Source organism: Sinohyriopsis cumingii, chromosome 19, assembly GCF_028554795.1.
Source record: "Sinohyriopsis cumingii isolate HCF-2022 chromosome 19, ASM2855479v2, whole genome shotgun sequence".
NCBI lineage: Eukaryota > Metazoa > Mollusca > Bivalvia > Unionida > Unionidae > Sinohyriopsis > Sinohyriopsis cumingii.
Genome location: NC_142979.1, coordinates 54,254,469 through 54,268,502, shown reverse-complemented (window position 1 = coordinate 54,268,502; position 14,034 = coordinate 54,254,469). Strand labels below are relative to the sequence as shown.

The following is a 14,034-nucleotide window of genomic DNA, read 5'->3' as shown; positions in this document are numbered from 1 at the left end:
TTCTCAGCAACTCGGCAGCGAGAGCCAGTTAAGCACCATCCTGCACTACCGAATTCCATCAGAATGATTATCATAGGACCATCTGGATCGGGTAAGACGCAATAATAACTTAATCTGATAATGAGATGGTTGAAATGGGATAAGTTGTATTTGGTAGCACCATCCGCTGATGATCAACGATGTTATGAAGTACTTAAAGATTTTAACGAAAACGCGCGATTACTGGACGAAAATAATGATGTTATAGAGTTCATAACAGATATTGATGAAGCACCGTCCGTTGATGTTTTAAACGGATTTATTAATAATTTAGTTGTGTATGATGATGTGATGCTAGATAAACAGTCAAATCCAGCTAGGATTTTTTCCCGTGGTAGACATAAAAATACCGACGTTATTTATGTTACTCAACGATACACACAAATACCAAAAGTGATCAGAGATAACTGTAATATTTTAGTTGTGTTTAATGGCGTAGACACACACACGTTGCGAAATATTCATCAAACCTGGTGCAGCGGTGACATGGATATAATTAAATTCAGAAACTTCTTTTCACGAGCGCAAACTACTCCGCACGGGTTTATAACAATAAATTTGCACGATCCTAGAACAAGATATCGTATTGGACTTGATAAAATATTTGGGTAACAGGGTGATGATAAAATTAAAAAGATATCATTCATATAATGAACAATTGTACGTGGCTGCGTCAAGGAACCACTAACAAATGTGATAAAAAATGCCGTGGAGAATATTGCAAGAAACATAATTATCTTATAAAGAAAAATCCTCATGCTGGTCCACGAAGTTGTGTTGGATGTAACAACGGCGTTAGAGGATTATATCAGATTTGCAAAAATTGCGGTGGAGATCGATACAGAAGTTTGATGATATATTACAGAAAAAGAAAAAACATAAATCCAAAAATAGAAAAACCACCATCAGAACTTGAATATTACTTGAAGAACAAAACAAATAAAGATGAAACAAATAAAGATGAAACAGATGAGGAGAAACGACAGCGAGAACGTGTTGAGAAATATTCATCAAACTTGGTATGGTGGTAAATTTGGATAAATTAATAGCAGCAGAGGGGGTGATGACCTCAGTGAAGGCGTAATTGCGTAAACAGCATACATAATAAACTAGAGAAAATCACCAACGACAATGGAGTAATATTAATTAGAAAAATTCCAGAGATTTTTCTCAGTAAAGTGTCGACGCTTTTTTAAACTCTGTCGACGCTTTTTATTTTTCAATCGTTCGTAGGAAGGTTTATTTTCGACGTTTCGACGCTTTTCAGGCAAAGGTCTGTTTCCCCCCCCCTGCTCTTCTTTGTCCTTTTGTCTTACTGCTTCCCTCAATTGTTGCTTCATTTCTTCATCTGTCATTTGTCTCCTCCCTCTCATTTGTTTGTCGTATTCTTCTTCTATCCGTTGCTCCCTTTCTCTTGTTTTCTGTTTTATTTCTTCTGTTACTTTTTTAGACAATTTTGGTGGTGGTGGCGGTGATGGCAGTGATGGAGTGGCGGTGGCGGTGGAGGTTTTGGTCGTTCTATTTGTTGCAGAGGCGGAGGAAGCTGATATGAGGGATCTTGCTGTGGTGACGTTTTTTATATAGAAAGTTGTTTCTGTAATCTATCATAAAGTTTTTTTTTTTCATTAACAAATGCGTGGTATCTTAAGCAATCGTATATAATCTGACTTTTACCAGTGTGTATCCAATAAATCCATTTTAAAACGTTATCATCGTCTACGTTCCTGTGGTCAGGGTTTAAATATTTAGATTCATCATGAATAGCTTATATTGTTATCACAGGTAAATTGTTGAATTTAGTATTTTTTTATTTGTTCAACAACACCCTCATTAAATCTTTCAATCATATTAGTATTTCCATTTTTTGGTTTAGGTGCAAGCGCACACTTCCCGTCAGCGATTTCAGCGTGAACTTCGTCAATGCCCTCGAGTATTACTTCCATCAACGTGCGGTGATCGTTCTGCAGCTATATCACGTGACAGAGTTCGTAAAATCTTCTTTCTTTGTTTAGTTCTCGCCGCTATTTTTTTTTTTTCAGTTTGCTCAGCAGTTTGTCTTGCTGATGGAAGAAGACCTTCAGTAGCCGCCACAACTCTTTCAGTTGCTTTTGTAGCAGGCCTAAATAATTGTTCTGTCCCCTCCGCAAATTCAGCTTGAGATTGTTGACGTGCTTGTCGTTTTTCCCAGACAGAATCACGGACAAGAATATATTTTTTAATCGCTTCTAGTCGTTCTCGAGCTAATCTAGCTGTATGAGACTCCAACGCTGGTGTCATTACTGACATAACAATGATTTAATTACAGCAGCAGAGAGGGTGCGACCTCAGTGAAGCGTCAAAGTGGGTAAACACGCGCGCTTGCTTTTTTAATTAAAAAAAAAAAAAAAAAACTAACGACAACAATAAAGTATTTTTTAAAAACTAACCGAATTAGAGAAACTCTCAGTTGGTTAGAGGCTTTGGTTTTACGTTATTGACCTTATTCTTTTCGTTTTCGTAGGAAGCTTAATTTTTCATAAATAGACCTTCTAAAAAAATGGTCTGTTCAACCACTCTGCTGCTAGGATACAAAATAAAAGCCGGAACACAAAATTTTGCCGCCTGGAGCCGCTAGCCGCTGGTCGAATTGCCTGGATTCGTTAGAAACGGATGCTCTAGACTCATTATATATTCAACTAACAGAAAATCCATAAATTGTCGTATTATGTAAGGAACAAGCAAACACAAAGTGTTTTACAATACAAGTAAAATGTAACTGTAAATATTTATATCATCCACAACCGGTACGTAACCATTGATCCCACTAATTCTTAACCTATCTTTGTGCATCATATTTTGGCAATATTGCACTTTTTATGAAACAATTCGATCTATAAGATGCATACATTCGTTGAATAATATAATTTTATCTTATATGAACATCCGAATACCACCCACCCCCAAAAAACTAAACCTCAACAAACCAAAGAAAGGAACGAAAAGTAAATCAAGTCTCTGTAATAACATGTTTTGAGATGACCCATATTTTGCTGTAACAATCAATATCACTAGGATGCTTATGTTACTTGCGGCAAGAGAGCTTTCCAAAACATCTTGTAGATTTGGTTTTGCCCGACAAAATTTTTAGAATCTCAAAAAAAAATTCAACGCTTCTCCAAGCCTTTATACAGATACATTTACTTGGCAATACAGGTAGTATGAACATTTTTGTCGTTTTTAAAATCATGTAATCTTTCACATAATTTCTTAACCCTTAAGGGTTAGCCGCTGAATGTGTGAGTAAAATATAGAGAACTTTTTTTTTTTTACAAACGGGGATGCAAAAAAAAATAAAAATGGCTGAAACTTGAGTTACCTCGGTACATTCGATGAAAGAGATCATTGCATGCTTTGTTTGTATAGAAGTCAAAATGAAAAATGTACATTTTCAACCGTGTAGATTGATTATTTCTTGCAAATACGATGTGACTAACTTTTGGGGGGTTTGAGGTCAAAACTGCCCGTGTTGATATGAGGAAAATTTTATTGCCTCGAAAATATTCAATATGGCGGACTCGTTCAAGTCTCTTGTTGGAAATGGAAGGATCCATTATTTTAAGTCGCTAATACTTTTTATGACTGGTAAGTATCTTTGAACGCAATTTAAATTTCAATAGGTAAGGCCGTAAATGTTAAATAAATGCTAAAAAAGAGATTTTTAAATAATAAAAAACTATGTTAATATACATTCAAATTGAGGGTTGGATAACTTGTGAAGTTGTGGTTTATAATTTATTGTATTTAAAATATTTATGATATACAATCAAACAGTAATGCAGAATATGTTCTTTATAACTACATGCTATGGTTTTAATAATGGTCAGGTGGTGACTATAATGGTTTACATTAATGATAATATCTGCAAACTTCCCTCGGTTTGGAAGGCCCAACCCCCGTCCACCCACCCCCACCCCCGGGTGGCCAAGTGATCTGAGGTGATTGCCTTTATAGATGATTCTCATATGTCACTCTGTATGATTTTGAGTCTCAGTTCAACCAGCATGGTTATGTGAGCTTTGCTGGTAGCTTCCTGTGGGTAGGTGGTTCTTCCTCCACTAAGAAATATTGCTTGACATATATAGCCTATCATGTGCTGAAAAATTATGTGCAGCCCCACTGGTGTCTGTTTCAAACTGAAGGCAATTGTAACTAATGCAACTTTGATAGCTCAATATTAAAAGTCCCCACATTTGCCAGTGACTCCCAATCTCATCCTTTATCACCCCAACATACCATGATAATGACCAGTAGGCCAGAACCAAAAATCCATTACATGCATGATGTTCCTTCTTGCTGTGATTCTGTGGTCAAAGTTGGTTGGAAAAACTACCCATAAACTCTCCCTCTTCAATCCATCTGAAATTGTAATAAAGTCTTTTAAATCTGCACAGCCCTATCCTTTCACTCATCATGAGTTTGTTAGATTAAAATTCATTCTCAGTTAAAGGAAGAATGAACTTGATTTTGGATTGGAAGGTCAGAGGTCAAGGTTGCTATGATTAAATGAGAAATTGGTTCCTGTTCAAAATGTTTAGTTCTGGGCCATGTATTTTTGCCTCAGTTTGCAAATCATTTGCATGTTGGTAGGAAAGATTTATTGGTTTGAGGGTCAAAGGTCACTGTAACTAAAGAGAGAAAAATTGTTTTTAGATAATACCACTACTTCTTGGCCACATTCCTTGACCAAAGTTTTGTGGAGGACTTGCACTTAGATAATGGAAGAGTCCTATTGGTCTTGCAGAATGACTTTTATTCCTGAGAAAATTCCATTACCAAATTTGTGTATGGTTTGCACTGACAGTAATACAGAATCCTCTCTATTCTAGGTTCTGAAGGTCATAGGTCATGGTCATGTTAAATATAATAAAAAAATAGTTGTTTCTGCACATTAAGTCAGTGATTAAGATTAGTTCAAGAAATCATACCTGGACCAATGGTTGAGGTCATTGAGACCTATTGGTCAGTAATCTCTTGGGTCAACTATCCTCTACTTGGAGGACTAATAGACACGTCACAACTGTATACATATACTGTGCTGATGACTGCACCCCTGACCCTGGGGTCCAGGGGCCAATAAGAGGATTAAAATCTATTTCATGCAAAAGTTATCTCAAAGGCCTTTGATTTGACACCCATGACAATATATTCTGATGATGAACACTTTCTTGACCTGCTGCCCAGTGGGCCAGGGGTACATCTTGATCTACTGCCCAATGGGCCATGGGGCACATCTTTAACAGCTTGGACAAACTGTATCAAACTATACAAAAAGGAATAGGCAACAGAGAACAAACAAAAAATTTGTTGTATTGTTTTTAGCTGTTACCCTGCCTTTTGGCCCATTGGGGCTCCTGGGGTTATAGGGAAATGTGGAAACTTCACTGTCAATTCCTCATCTTATAGGGAAGTAACCTGCCAATTTGAAGGCTTTGTCATGAAAAGAGCTGAAAAGAGAGCTAGAAAGAAGGAGAAACAACAACTTACTCTAGAGCTACACCATCGTGTCCCGTAGACAGATGGATTCCAATGATCACGAACTGTGAAAATGTTTTTTTTGATATATAGGCAATTCATAGTCTCTGCATTCATGCATCACTGGTGTTAATCAGAATTTGCCTGCTACACAATGAATAGTCTAAACTTTGGGCCAGTTGTATTGTCAAATGTTGAAATGAAGTCAAGCACATAAGTCATAAGCTAGTGTTTATGTTTATGTGTAATTAGAAAGGGCATCTTACAACTGAAAGTAGGGCAAGTTGTTGGGGAAAGCTTCTTAGCAATACATAATGAATGTGCTAGCGTGAGAACAAATAGCCTAAGGAAAAAACAGCATGGTGCAGTACCATTATAAAATGATCCGAAGGAAACAATAAAGCCCCTTGAGGAAGGGGATGACTTTGTATGTATATCATATACATACATCACTTTGCACATTTTGAGTTAAGTTTATGTGTTTATATAAGATTTTTTATGCACTCGATAAGTACTGTTTGGCCTGGAATAATAAAACTTGTTGATGGGACGCATTGACCTTGATGACTATACATTTCTGTTCATACCACACCCATACTAAGAAGGTTACTGTGCCTTACATCTTATAATTTACTAGGTTAGTTAACATTTTGCATTTATAGTTCAAGATCAAATAGAGTTTTTGCTTGCTGTGTACTTACCAATCTAGAGTCATGAAACTAGGTGGTAGGCTCCTGAATATTTACAATCACTATTCCAGTATAGGCTACCTGGCAATACTCCCCACCTGTGATCCATGTCTACCAAACAGTATAAATTCCCAAACCAAATAAAAAATTATTTGAAAAATGTTTCCAGTACTCTGGAACTTTGCTCTGGAATAGTATTCCAGTTGAGATTAGAAATGCCAACTCTATTTCCTTCTAACAAAATCAATATATCCAGTAGCTTCAGAGATGCAGCTAAAATAAATAAATTCCTTTGTATGAGGGCCTCAAGGTAGATTAGTTTTAGCTAATTGTGTTACCCTCTTTAAATAAAGTTATTATTATTATTATTATTATAATCCATCTTGATAAGTACTACATAAAATCATAGCTAGGACCTCTTAGATATTTTACACATATAACTTAAAATTTCTTAACTAACATTGTTTTGAGATTTTTGTTTGCTGCTGGTGGTGACATTCCATCACTAGGGGTGCTGATATTGTAACCAGGAAACCTAGAGGATAATGTAGTTCCAACCTTGTTTGAGAGGATGATGGTATTATAGAATCGTAAACCAATAGTATTGTTTTCCTACTTGTTGAAATGGCAGAAAAATTATGTACATTTCTGGGGTAGGAAATTGTCAGGTAATAAATATGTTTATTTATTAGTAACCATTCCATATTAATTAATAATAACTAATAATGATAGGTTATATATCTGTTACTGGTCAACTGTGCATATGAATGAGTAACTAAACTGGAAGGAATTCTGTAGGTGTTTTACATGAACTTAAGCAGTAGTGGCTGATCAAGTTAATTATTGATGTATTAGCTATGTTCATAATACTGATTGTCACTCCAAGTTTACTTGAGGGGCCCCGAGTGGCCGAGTGGTCTAAAGCACTCTCTGTTACAGATCACTGCCATCTCACCTTTGTCTGCGTGGGTTCGAGTCCCAGATTTGGCTAATGTGGGTATGTGAGAAGGCTTGCCAGTAGCTTCTCGTGGGTCAGTGGTTATTTCCGGATTTTTCCTGGGTTCTTCCTCCACCATTAATACTGGCCGCCATGTATAGCCTATCATGTGCTGAAAAATGTGAAAAATGGTGTTAAATCCTACAACAACAACAACAACAACAACAACCAAAGTTACTTGAAACCTTCACTTTCGCCTAGTGGATCTGGCTTCTAAGGTAGTGCAGTAATAATAGCTTCTGGCGCAGAGTTTAAGAACAAGGAAAAACTTGCATCTGTTTTCATCAGTTTGTTATCGTACCACTACTTTGATGTCATAGCGAATGTTTTGTTTCTTTGATGTCTTACATGCCCTGTCACATGGTATATGTATAGTATGGATGAATGGATAGATGCATGCATGCTTGAGAATGCTTGAAGCTTCATACAGATGAAACTTTATCATTCATTACACATCAATAATTAATGGTTGCACACTCTGTGTTAAATCTAATGTTGCAGAGACCTGTGAAAGGAATATTCAGATAAAATATATTTAAGTATATGCCTTTAGCAAAATTAGCAGGATATTGCCCTCTGCCCTTTTTTATTAGCACCTTGTTGTCCCTCTAATATCCAATGTTGCCATTACATAACATGATGCTGATTTTTGTGCTATACATGTAATTTCTTTTTTTTTTTAATACAGTAATCGACAGAATAAGTTTGGTCCTATATTAGCTATACTAGCATTGGCATTTTTAAAGTACAGAGCATTTTGCAGGTTTTCCAGGTTCCTGAATTTGTGTAAATAAAATGTGCATATTTTGTGAGCATGAAATTCCAACAGCAGAGTCATCAGTATGCAACTTTTGTTTTTGATAACTTTTCTGCAAAGAGACTATTAGTTCTGTAGTGTTTGGGTTATCAGACAGATGCCAGGTGATTCTAAAGGGGTCAGGTGAAGTTGAATAAACCAGATCTAGTAGGTAATTGATTGTCAGTGCTGTATCACCATTTTGATCAATGACTAATTAAACGAGCATATTTTGACACCTCACTTCCATAAGCATCACTCACAACACTTAAGCCTTCATATTTGAAATATTTCTGCAATGTTTGGAACACCTGCTTTTTATTGTGATCCATATTTAGAGAAATAATGCCAGTATATAAGGTCTTACTGGACTGTGTTTTGGTGAATTTTCATCAGGCCGTGACAGACTGCATACAGATGAGAACAATTCTACATTACAAATAAAAACTAACCAATGATATTTGAAGAAAAGATTCATGTAAAATTTTAATTTAATGTATTCAGGTTTATCCCTTGTATGACTGATAGATTTTACACACTGAACCAACACTACCCCTAACCCTTCTTTTATAGTGTTTTTATTTCTCTGAGAAGGGGGCTAAAATAATATGGACTTTATAAGTCAGTGATGTTCATTGCTGTTCTAATAAAATCAGCTGGTTTTCCATGTTCTGTGCAACTATACTTTTTGTTTCTCTGTAATTTTAAACAGCTGATTTTCCAGTGTATTTTCATGCAATTCCTCTATTTTACTAAGTGCCATAACAACACAGCCAGTTCAGTTAAGCCATTGTGTCACTGTTGATTAATGATGTAGCTATTGTTCCTTCAATACTTGGTTCTCTACCTAGCGTGTGCAATCTACCATTTAGGTATTGGAAAGTTTAACTGGTCAGATTTCAGAAACATTTCAAAAAAGGTCTATTCAGTTTCATTTGTCCCTACCCAGTTCATATTTTGATTAAAAAATAATTCAGAACACATGGTTTGTAAAACCCTGAAAATGTCTTAAATTTGAGTGGTTGCCTTGAAAACTCTTTGAATCATGAACAAGTAGGTTTTATCCTGTACAAGTCTTTGAATTTGCAGAAATGTATTCCATGGGAATCTGTCTTGGCTTAAATGCTGAGCTAAACCTGCCATATTATGTCAACTGCAGACATTTATCAATCTCAAGTAAGCAAACCTAAATGTACAAACCTAAATTCTATAATCTAATTATATAAATACATCCACACTCCATATTTCATTTGCAGTAGAATTTTCAAAATGGTATTAGTGAGATTACTTGTAAAATTCATAATTAAAAATCTAATAAATTCAAAATTGTACTGTAACAACTAATTATATTATAAGCACTTTACACTGTGCTGAAAGAGCTACAGATTTCACAACAAAAGATTACAACATTGAATGTTTGGCTAGGAAGGGGAACTTGCTATCATTTAATTATTTTAAGCCTTCAAGCACACCATCATTATTCTTTGTTTCACTTGGTTTCAGAGGCTAACATCATAACATGCTCCACTTGAGGCCAGGGTGGACTTAAGGATCACACCTCTTTTAAAAATAACAGTAAGTTCAGATATCTCGTCATTTTAGCTAACTACAATACCGCCAGAATATAAAATGTGGCACTTCAGTAATGACATCAGAATACGATGCAGTGTTGGTAATATCTTCAGTTCAATAATTTTACAGCATTTTAAGTTTGCTATATTAAAAACCTTTTTCAAATTCTTTTTTTAAAAAATGTGTTAAATATCTTCACTAAAAAAGAAACCCTTTTTAATGTGTTTATCAGTACCAGTACTGTTGAGGATAAGTTTCTGATTGGTGAAATCACACTAGTCCTTGGAAAATAATGCAAGTATTTTCATTTTATTACTCCACCAGTCAGTATTACCTTTGTCTGTCCATCACACTGGCTATTGTTGAATTTAGGCCATTTAGGACCTTCTTGTTGGATATACATGTACCTTGATCACAATTTTATTTTTGAAAGTTCTCTGTCAATATACTTCTGTACATGTACATGCAGGGCATACTACATATTTTTTAATATGTGTCCATGGTAGCAGTACTTGGGTTAACTGTCTGAAGCACAGAGCCTCTATCTGTCCATTGTGGAAGTTACCTCCCTTTCTGGCAACTGAATGCCTTCACAAGGGAGCTAATTGCCTAAAAATATATAGGAGGTGCTCACCGGTTATTATGTACTTTTGAGAGAGTGACATATGTAAGGTGAAGCTGTTTGCATTTAAAACATGCACAATGGAGAGATGGTGGCATACCTCTATGCTACATTAATGTAATGTGGATGATATTTCTTTGGATATTGTACTTTTGGAAATTGTACATGATTTTAACACACTGCTAACTAAAATGAATGCTCCCTTGTGCTAAAACATCAGCATGAATTTGTCTAAAGTACACTATCCATAGTAGCTATTAAAATAGAAAAAATGAATTTTGCCAGACTAGACAATACCAGTTTCTGAAAGGGCAATGAACGAATTACCAAATATATAAAATGTAAAAAAAAGTTATGGGCTCTTTTTTATACAGTTTACCTCTGAAGTTCAGGAAGTGAAAATGACCAAGTAGAGCTAGCACTTTTTTGAAAGGTGCACATCTGGAATAAGGCCAAGCTGTACACTCTATAACCCATATTATACCCATTAATCATATACCAAAATAAAGGGAATTAAAGGTTCTTTGAATTATACCTAAGATATACAAGGTCTTTTTTAAATAGCCAGTATAACCAGTGAGGAAAGCTGGGGAAATTCTTTTTCTTTAAAATCCTAACCCTATGCAAAATACAAAACTGTAGAGCACCACCTTAAAGCAAATATAAAAATGTATGCAATTATTTTTTTTATTTTCATATAATTATGTATGATGTTCTGAATAAAATGGTACATTCATATTGATGTTAAGCATGAAAATAAGCTAATTATGCTCATTTTGCTCTGGCTTACATAATTTGCCATGAGGCATGTTTGTGTGAGTAGTGACCTTAATTATCTGGAAATTAGAAGTCTTAGAATATAGGAATAAATTTAAAACTGTTGCACTAAGTAAAAGAAATATATAGTGAAAATGTTTCTTTTCATTTATTTGCATTGAAATAAAAAAATAAATGATGAGAAAGTGAATTCGCTTCTTCCATATTAAACAATAGACAGATATTTTACACTTTGACTTTTGACCTTTATGAACCTGATGTGTTCCATCCCTTTTCAAACTGTAAAATTAATTGTTGATATCTCAAAAATAATTCTGGCTAGTTTCATGTTCCTGTCATTCAGTATAACATTGGTTGCTGTGTTTACAAAATGTAATGTGCATTCTTAAAATAGCTCACTTTTTATCATGGGTGGGGCTGGACTTGTTAGAGACTCTGACACTCATAAATACTGTCCGGAATGCATGAGAGTTATTCAGAAATACTGTTTTGATGCTTGTGACTTAAATATTTCAGCCATAAAATCATAATTAAATCATACAATAATAATACCTATATTCTCTTTATGGGGCGATCACCAGTTATTATGTAGTTTTGAGAGAGAGTGACATATGTAAGGTGAAGCTGTTTGCATTTAAAACATGTACAGTGGAGAGAATGGTGGCATGCCTCTATGCTACATTAATGTAATGTGGATGATATTTCTTTGGATATTGTACTTTTGGAAATTGTACATGATTCAAACACACTGCTAACTAAAATGAATGTTCCCTTGTGCTAAAAAATCAGCCTGAATTTGTCTAAAGTACACTATCCATAGCAGCTATTAAAATAGGGAAAATGAATTTTGCCAGACTAGACAATACCAGTTTCTGAAAGGGCAATGAATGAATTACCAAATATATAAAATGTAAAAAAGTTATGGGCTCTTTTTTATACAATTTACCTCTGAAGTTCAGGAAGTGAAAATGACCAAGTGGAGCTAGCACTTTTTTGAAAGGTTCACATCTGGAGTAAGGCCAAGCTGTATACTCTATAACCCATATTACACCCATCAATCATATACCAAAATAAAGGGAATTAAAGGTTCTTTTAATTATACCTAAGATATACAAGGTCTTTTTTAAATAGCCCGTAAAACCAGTGAGGAAAGCTGGGGAAATTCTTTTTCTTTAAAATCCTAACCCTATGCAAAATACGAAACTGTAGAGTGGCACCATAGCTGAATGAGCACTTTCATTAGTTTAAGCTGATTGTATGGAAGAAGTTTCCAGTTAAGTCATATACAGAGGAAGAAGTTTCCAATTAATTCATTTATAGAGGAAGAAGTTTCCAATTAATTCATTTATAGTTGTGAATTTGTATAAAATAGAACCATGTAATGGCTTAATTTTGTTTTAATGTTTTGGTGGTTTTTGTTGTTGTTGTTTTAATAGGCTTTAGTGGTTTGTTTTCTTTTAAATTGTAACTATTACCATCAACAATGAATAAAGAGCTGGTGTTTTACTGTGAATTATTATCAAACTACCTACTGAGGGAAAGGTAACTCTTTAATAGAAAGAGAAATAACCCATATGATGCTAAAATATTTATGTCTGGCAACATCTGTATGCATCTGGTATTTGTATACATATGTGACATGTCAGGCAACACTATTGGTAAAAATAGATGTGTCTAATTTCTTGAGTAATTTAGTCTGAGCACAGGGTATAGATTACAGATCCTAGTAATCATGCTCAACGGGATCAACATTTTCATGAAAAGGGGGTTCTGAGGTTTATATTTAAAAAGGATTTTGACTGCCAAAGATATAAAAAAATACTTTTGCTCTGATTGTTTCAAAACTAATTCAATCCATCATATTAGTTGAAAAAAATGAAATATCCTGGTTGGAAAGAAAATCCCAGCTCCCCACAATGTGCCTCAGCCCCACTAAAATATGAAATAGTTGGTCCCCAATGGGTCATGCAAGTGAGGCAACTGATCATAAATGTAAAACTACTGAAATATCTGCCAAATATATACAAATTTACGGGCGTGAAAAGACAATTAGATATCCATAATGCCTGGAAAACTTGAATAAGTCATTTAAATGTCTTATTCTTCACATTACATAATTATCATGGAATAATAAAATATGATAAATCTGATTATTGATTCCATTTTAGCATGCAGAGGTACTGAATTATGAAACTTCAAAACTTATGAACTCAGTAAGGAATATGATATTGCTTAAAATTATTTGTCAGTTATTTTCTAGTAAAAGATGGGATGCAACTAAGTTTTTTAGGGTGAGATCATGATAATGAACTTTATTTGATTACTTCCCCTGATCAGCTCAGAGTGCAAGGGACAGGTTTTATGCACAAATTCAATGCCTCATTCACCTGCCTAGTATTAAAAAAAATAAACAACAAAAATTATATACACAAATGAGGTTTAAAAGGTCTACATTTTTGGATAGCTATATTAAAACAAAGTATAAAAATATTATTTACTTGACCAGAGAAGTCAATGGCAGTTCATAGCAAAAGAAGTTTATTCCCCAATCCCAAATTTATACATGCATTTTTCACATCCGAAGGTCAATTTTGACACCATGTGATGTTCACATTCTAACACGAGCCCATTTCCTAGGTGGTAATTCTGCAAAACAGTGCACTAAACAGGTTGATACAGTTCAGAGTAGTCGCCATCCAAGTAATTTTTAAGATGTTCTGCTTGCCTTGAACTCACATGTTTATTGTTTTGGATGGCTAGCTTTTCTTTCCCTAGCCGACTATTGGTATTTCACCGTCTACATATTGTAAAGTAACTATAGAAGGTGTACATGCCTCATATCAGTTTCAAGAATAACACAAGCCAGAAACACCTAGTTCACAGATATATCCATATCTTTAATTAGTAAATAATAACAGCTGAATAAGCCACACCTTAGTCTTCAGTTAAGAAATTTAACAGGGGCCAATTTACTAAATTCTCCCCTGGCACCTCAGTCAAAAATCTCACATGTAACTAATTTGTCATATTT

The 14,034-nt window shown here is 34.7% G+C and overlaps 1 protein-coding gene across 3 annotated transcripts in view; it reads left to right on the top strand.

Annotated features, from left to right (window-relative positions):
* The first annotated feature begins 3,118 nt into the window (after positions 1 to 3,118).
* Positions 3,119 to 14,034, top strand: part of LOC149775728 (uncharacterized) — a 41,559-nt gene continuing 30,643 nt past the window's right edge. The window contains exons 1-2 of one of the 3 annotated variants that reach the window (XM_089943101.1): positions 3,119 to 3,231; positions 9,536 to 9,607. The gene's annotated coding sequence lies outside the window, so the exon portion shown is untranslated. Of the gene's footprint in view, positions 3,232 to 3,382; positions 3,661 to 9,535; positions 9,608 to 14,034 lie in introns of those variants that run through there. The other 2 variants (XM_089943102.1, XM_089943103.1) reach the window with 2 other exon arrangements.